We start from the raw sequence: 7038 nt of genomic DNA, 5'->3' as shown, positions 1-7038 counted from the left end.
AATGGAAAAGCTTTTCAGTCTAGAAAGCACTTTCTGTCTCTAAATTTGGTGATGTGTATTTTTCTTCAAAAACCTCCTTCTAGAACTAGTCTCTCTCTCTCTCTCTCTCTCTCTCTCTCTCTCTCTAAATGTGATATTCTTCTCTTTGAAAAGCTATATGCTCCATTGCTTTGTTTGAATTTGCCTATTTATAGTGGAAAAAAAAAAAAGCCTCTATCTCCAAAAATAAAACCAAAACCCTATCTCTCCTAGACTAATCACCATTAGATTTTCACTAAGTGATCCATATCAAGTCACATTCCAATCACATGCTTTATTAAAACCCAAGACTTGAGCTTCAAGTAAACAAAATCCAAAGAAAAAGGGCATTTTGGTGAGCTTGGATGTGCACACCCCTAACATCTAATGGAGGCATGTGCGAGTGGCACGGTCCCTCTCTCAAGATAGTGCACATGTCACCCTTACTGTCCAAGATGTCTATTGCTCCTCAAAATGGCAAGCACGCCTGATTTTGTGGAGTGTACGTGCCAAAAACTTCATCTCCATGCAAAAAGGATCCTGATGGTTATTTTTTGACTTTTTCTTTGCTCAAATGAGGCTTGGTGCTTCAAAATATGCTTATAAATAAATATGATGCCTTAAAAATAATCATCTCTTGCTTTGTCTTGGCTTCCAAGGTGAAAAGCTTCCAAAATAGCTTTAAAACTCCATAAATTGAGTAAATATTCTTCTTTCTTTGAAAATTGAAGCTCTTTATACAAAACACACAAAACAAATCAAATATAGTAGAAACTTTAGAAAAAAAAATGAGAAAGCTAAAAATAAGCCATATAAGTGAGTAAAAGGTTTATGAAGAAAAATTGTTTCCAAAGAGGCTGAAACATAAAAAAATGAAAGACATTAGGCTTCTAGTTTCGCGAACTAGCTATCAATGGCTGTAGCTTTATCATCCTTTGATGTGGTTTTTTTTAATTATAACAATGTCCACATTATTAGCACGAGAAACCATGGGATCATTGGAAATCACATATACAGCTAAGGGTAAAAGAGGCTTCTAAGGCTTGGGCTAGCTTAGATTTCCAATCCATACTAAGATGAGCTACATCAGCTGCAGAATGAAAAGCTATGGTTTTGGTAGTAAAATCATCAGCTTGAGCATTCATAGTAGTTATCAGTTCACCTTGTACCTTTTCTAAAGTTGCCACCAGATTAGTAACCTGCCTTTGTGCTTTTCAAGCTCACTTATAACCTTGAAAAGATCCTACTTAAGTATTAAGATCTCCCTTATCTTCTTCTCTAATTGCTCAATCTCTTTCTTTTGATTGTCCTCGGCTTCCCTAACTTACTCTTTAAACTTCAATAGTTTGTCTTCTAGCTCAAATAAAGCCCCCTATAAGGCCTTAATAGTTTCCTCAGCATTGTCAACCCCTTCATGAGAAGACTAGAGAATGGCTTTAACTTTCAAGAGGGAGTAAAAAGTCTAAGAAAACGACAGAGATAGAGAACGTAAGGGAAAATAATTCCAACTAAAGTAGAAGACAAAATTGAATATAAGGGACATTTACATGGAAGAAGTAATTATCTAAACTAGAGATCAGGTTATCCTTAGTAGACTGACCGAGCTATAGGTCTTATAATGGGAGAACAACAATTGCAACTTGGGAGACTTGTGCTCAAAAGTGGTCGGGAATCACCCTTTCTTTATTAAGCTTGCTTTATTTTATACAAAATAAGCTTATTTAGCTTTACATGAGCTAGGAGAGATAGTTGAATTGACATGTAGAGGACATGGAGGAGGGGTGGACTTTTGCAACTTAGCTTGGATAGGAGTTTGTTTCCCTAAATTTGGAGCAGGAAAAGATGATGAGTAAGTCCATGCCACTTTGGCAGGAGCGGGGGTGTTAAGGAAAAAGCAAAATGTTTTAAAGGAGTCCTTCGAGCAGCCATGGCCTTAGCCATCTCCTAAATGTCATGACTAGTTGATGATGTCATAATTTATGAAAAAATAAAATAACATAGTGAGCATGTGAGCTTATATGGAAATATATATCTGACAAATAAATTACTCAGCTTCCTAGTAAAAGATTGATCAAATTCAACCAATGCCAAGTCACAAAGCAATTTGGGAACAGTTTGTTCCTCAATTGAAAGGTTACAAAGATTCATGATGAACACTTTAGTAATTGAAAGGTTGAGGAAAGTGCCACTCCATCTATAAGGGCTAGCAGACACAAGTACATGGAAAGGATGGTCTTGCTCATATCATGAACCAACCTAATGACTATTAAAAATTATCCAAGCTCCCTACTAATGGCAGTCCTTGGGAACATTAACTAAAATATGTCATTAAAGATAAGGATACTTATAGTACCAATTTATGCAATGGAGTTAGGTCCTAAAAAAAAAAAAGCTTGGATCTCAATGAGATTGGGGAAATAACTAAAATGGCAATATCGTATTACGATAGAACCAAGGAAGCATCACCTGCATTGGGGTATAATCAAATAAAAGCAACTCCAACATGTTCAAGAAGCTCGGAAGCTAAAGGATGGAGGGGTAAGCATATCTTGGTGCAGAAATAAAAGACATTTAAAGTGACCTCACCAGTTTGTGGTTGGCTAGGAATCTTTCATACTTTATGTAACCTAGCGGAAAATCCATCAGGAAGGGGAAATTCACCTTCAATTAGGTTATATAGGGTGTTATTAGGAGACAAATTCCCATTCTCTTCAAGGTTAGGATAATGATCAAATCCAAAAATAGGTTTAGGATTAAACTAAGGAGCCAGGTTATTGATATGAGAAAGTCTGGCTACTCTAACAGAGTGAATGCATGAAGAAAAAAGGTATGGAGCATGCAATCCTAAGCTCAAGAGGAGCCACTTTGGTATTAGGAACATTTTGTGGATCAAACTTTTACAAGCTACTTGAGCTCAGTCATCAACAATAATAGAGGCTTTTCCTTTATTTGGCAAAGAACATGAGAAGAAAAACTAATAGGAGCAAGAAATTGATCCTCAACAGGTTGAGAAACCCTAACTCCTTTACAAGCTAGATAAACTCCAACCCTATCATGAGCTGGGAAACCAACTTAAACATCATTACAAGGTGGGAAAAAAGTTCTAGCTCTATTATGAACTTGGGGAGAAGAGCAGGTTGAAGCCTCAGTGTGAAGAATGGTGGTGTCCATAAACTCAGAATGTCCAGGCTAATATTTTTTTGTTCTTTGGCTTTAGCTTACTTCCTGACATCATGCAAAATGACTTTAAAAGCATCTTTTGAAGGTTTAAGATTGATTGGGCTATGTCTGGAGGTTAAGGAAGCAGGTTTAGCATTTTAAGGAATGGGAGTAGGTGTAACTACTGATTTGCTAGGCAAATCATAGTAAAAGGCTGGATATATAAGACAAAATCATGATCCTTGGGTCAAAGAAAGGACTTAGGTTATAAAGGATCAGGTTGCAAGGAAAGTGATGTGATTCCGCCCGAGCCTGCTCCACCGATAACCCGCTGGGGTGCTGACTCAACACGGATGAAGACTAGGCCAATCACAAGAGCTCAAATTAAGAGATTTAAGGGCAACCTGGGAGTATTTATACAGAGGGTAATCAATCTCAACAGAGCTTGTCCATACTTGAAGATACAAAGCCTATTCGAAGCATCCAAGTGGTGGAAGCCGATACGGACCCGGGTGACGGTTTTGGTACATTTTTGGAGTCCGGGAAGCATGAAATGGTTCCAATGCTTTATGGGTTCAATACATATGCCTAAGAGGTCATGGAATCAAGTTAAAGCAGCCTCAAATGCAATCAAAAAGGGCTTGTACGGACAGCATCAACAATTTGGCCGAATTTGCTGTATTGCTTGCTGGCTTTACTGTATTTTACTGTATTAGCCTTTTCTTATTTTTCCAAGCATGGGCAACGTGTGGGACTTCATATTCAGCTTATTTGGCATCCTAAAAAGCATCTAGAAGCTGATTTGAAGCTCAAAGAGGTCAAAGATTGGTCAAAGTCAAATTAGTCAAAGAAGCTAGTATTATAGTTTCCTAATTTTATTCTACTTTTTGTTTTAGGAAACTACCATTACTTTTTAGTTTTTATTTATTTATTTTCTGGAAAAATAAGTTTAGGCAAGTTATTATTTTATTATTTTCATTGTAAATTAATTAATTCCTAAATTCAGAATAAAGGAATTAATTAATCAAATTTAGTTTAGAAAACTTAGTTTAGGACATATTAGAATTCGGTCAAGTTTCCTAATTCCTATAGGAGTCCGGTTTTGAATTATTTTTTAGGGTTTATTTTGTTTCTTTCAAGCCTTTTTAAAGGCTTATTTTTCATTAATAATATAACTTTAAACTTTGATTTGATTAAGAAAATACTTGTGAGATTAATTATCTCTTTGTTCTTTGAGAACACCTAAAACACCATTAGAGAATTGGTTGTTTTAGCTTGACTTATCAATAGGTTTTCCATCCCCTATTGTGGCGTCTACATTATACCAAGGTTTCTAACCACAGGTTGGTTAGGGGTTGAGGTCCATTCCATTAGAACTTGAACTTAATTGAGATCCGGGCTAATATAATACGGGTTTAGGAGCAGGTCGTCCTAGGTTCGTATCATTTGGTATCAGAGCTAAATTTTGTTCAGGTTTGATCTATCTTTATTTGCTTTATTTGTTTTTGTGTTATTCTGCAATTTTAGCATTAGGTTAAGGTTGCATCCATCCCATACACGTTCTGCATCTTAAAATAAAAAAAAAAAAAAAAATTCATTCCTAGTTGAAATAGGATTTCCTAGTTTTATCGTATTTTTTTGTTTCCTAGTTTGTTGGTTGTTTTTCATCATTGTTCTTGTTAATTTTGGGTTTTGTTGATTTTATTTTGCTGTTTTAGTCTTAAATATTTGCATTCATATATTCAAAAAAAAAAAAAAAAAAAAAAAAAAGAAGAAGGGTTTGCAGCAACATATAAAAAACAAAAAAAAAAACTGCACATTTTGTTTATTTGGAGGTCACGGGTTTGGTGTTTGTTTTGGAGTTGGAATTGCAATTTTGGTAATTATTCTTGCTACTGCAGTTGTTTATGTTCTGTGAGTGAAAAAAAAAAAAAAAAAAAAAGAAGGTAAAGCCGAATAAAAAAAAAAAAAAAAGAAGAAAAAAAAATATTTCGGTTTGTTGGAGTTTGATTTGTTTGCTGAAAATTTGTTGGAGCTGCTGGTTTTTTATTATTTATTCAATATTTGAGTTTCTGGAGAACTATTTTTGCTGCTGGATATTTGGATTTTGGGTGCTTAAATTATTTGGATTAAAATTAGATAAAGGAATTGATACAAAACTTGAATTACAAGAACAACAACCAACACTTTTCTATAATTTTGTTCTCTTTGATTCTTGTTCGTATTTGAATTTCTTTTCCTGGAATTGTATTCTTGAACTCATAATCTACTACCATCTGGTGCAGTTTTAAAAAATTCCAACGTTTTCCCATTATTTTGTGTTTTCTTGTCTAGAAAGCCGAAAAATTAGGATTTGTTGGATTCTTTCGGTATTGCCTACTTTTTGCTACTGTTTTGTTGATAAGTTTAATTAAAACATACTAGTGATCTAATTGCTGTTTTGTGGGTGTTTTAATTAGAACTTTGAGATAATTCATTGAGTGGAAAAAGGCAAGAGAGTATGAGCTTAAAAGAGGGTAAAAGCCGAAACTAGTGTGCAAACACGAGTGTCGAGACCTTGTTTGAGTGAAACACGTGAGGGAGTGAATATTGTGAGGATTTATTTTATTTTTTGTAGTATTTTACTAACATGGCAGATTCTAGAATAAGAAGAGGGGATCCACCCTTGAGGATCAACGAGGAAGAGTCCGTAGCATTTCATGGCGATGACCGAGCTACCGGAAGTGGAGACCAAGTGGACTTGAGAACTATTTTGGAATCAATACAGCGGATGAGTGCTCAATTTGAGCATGTAAATCAAAGAGTGGGAAGATTAGAAGCCTCACAAGGAAGGCCGAATACAAGAAATAGGCAAGAATTCCATGGAGGACGAGGCCGAGGACGAGGAGGTCGTGAGAGACCAAGAGAGGAATTTGATGAGGAGTCATTCGGTGGAGACTTTGAGGAAGGTATGGACGAAACTTTTGCTGTCCAAGATAGAGCTGACCATGGAAGATATAGGAGGGAAGAAACAGATGACAATCTTAGCAATATCAAGATCAACATCCCACCATTCATGGGAAAAAGTGACCCCGAAGCATATTTGGAGTGGGAAGAAAAGATGGAGATGATATTTGACCGCCATAATTATTTAGAGGCTAAGAAGGTGAAATTGGCAGCAATGGAGTTTGGCCATTATGCACTCCAATGGTGGACCAATGAGCAAAACACCCGAAGGAGAGTTGGTGATGACTTGATTACTACGTGGCGACAAATGAAAGGAGCCATGCGGAAGCGATTCGTACCATCACACTATCATAGGTTGCTGCATCAAAGACTTCAATCTTTATCTCAAGGACATGGATCCGTGGAGGATTATTACAAGGAGATGGAGATGCTTATGATGAGATTGAACTTGAATGAAGATAGGGAAGCAACCACGGCAAGGTTTCTTGGTGGTTTGAATCGTGAAATAGCCAATCAACTAGAATTGCAACAATATGTGGAATTGGAGGATATGTTGCATGTGGCTATTAAATTAGAGCATCAATTCAAGAGGAGGGGTGTAAGATCATGGTTTGGAGGTGTTTCCAACAGTGGAAGGTCCAATTCAAGTGGCTGGAGGAACAATCCCATCTATGAAAGCAAGCTAAAGCCGAAAGTCAAAGAAGAAAGTTCAAACTGGCCAAGGAAGGAGACTAGAACCAAATCTGTCCAAGCACCAAAGAATGAGGTAAAATTAGATCCTAAACCTTCTAGAACTCATGATGTTGTGTGTTTTAAGTGCCAGGGAGGAGGACACATTGCTAGCCAATGCCCGAATAGAAGAATCATGGTGTTAAAGGGCAATGACGAGCTAGAATTGGAAGGTGAAGAAAGTGA

This window comes from Ziziphus jujuba, chromosome 7 (genome assembly GCF_031755915.1).
Source record: "Ziziphus jujuba cultivar Dongzao chromosome 7, ASM3175591v1".
Lineage (NCBI taxonomy): Eukaryota > Viridiplantae > Streptophyta > Magnoliopsida > Rosales > Rhamnaceae > Ziziphus > Ziziphus jujuba.
This window is presented reverse-complemented; position numbering follows the sequence as displayed.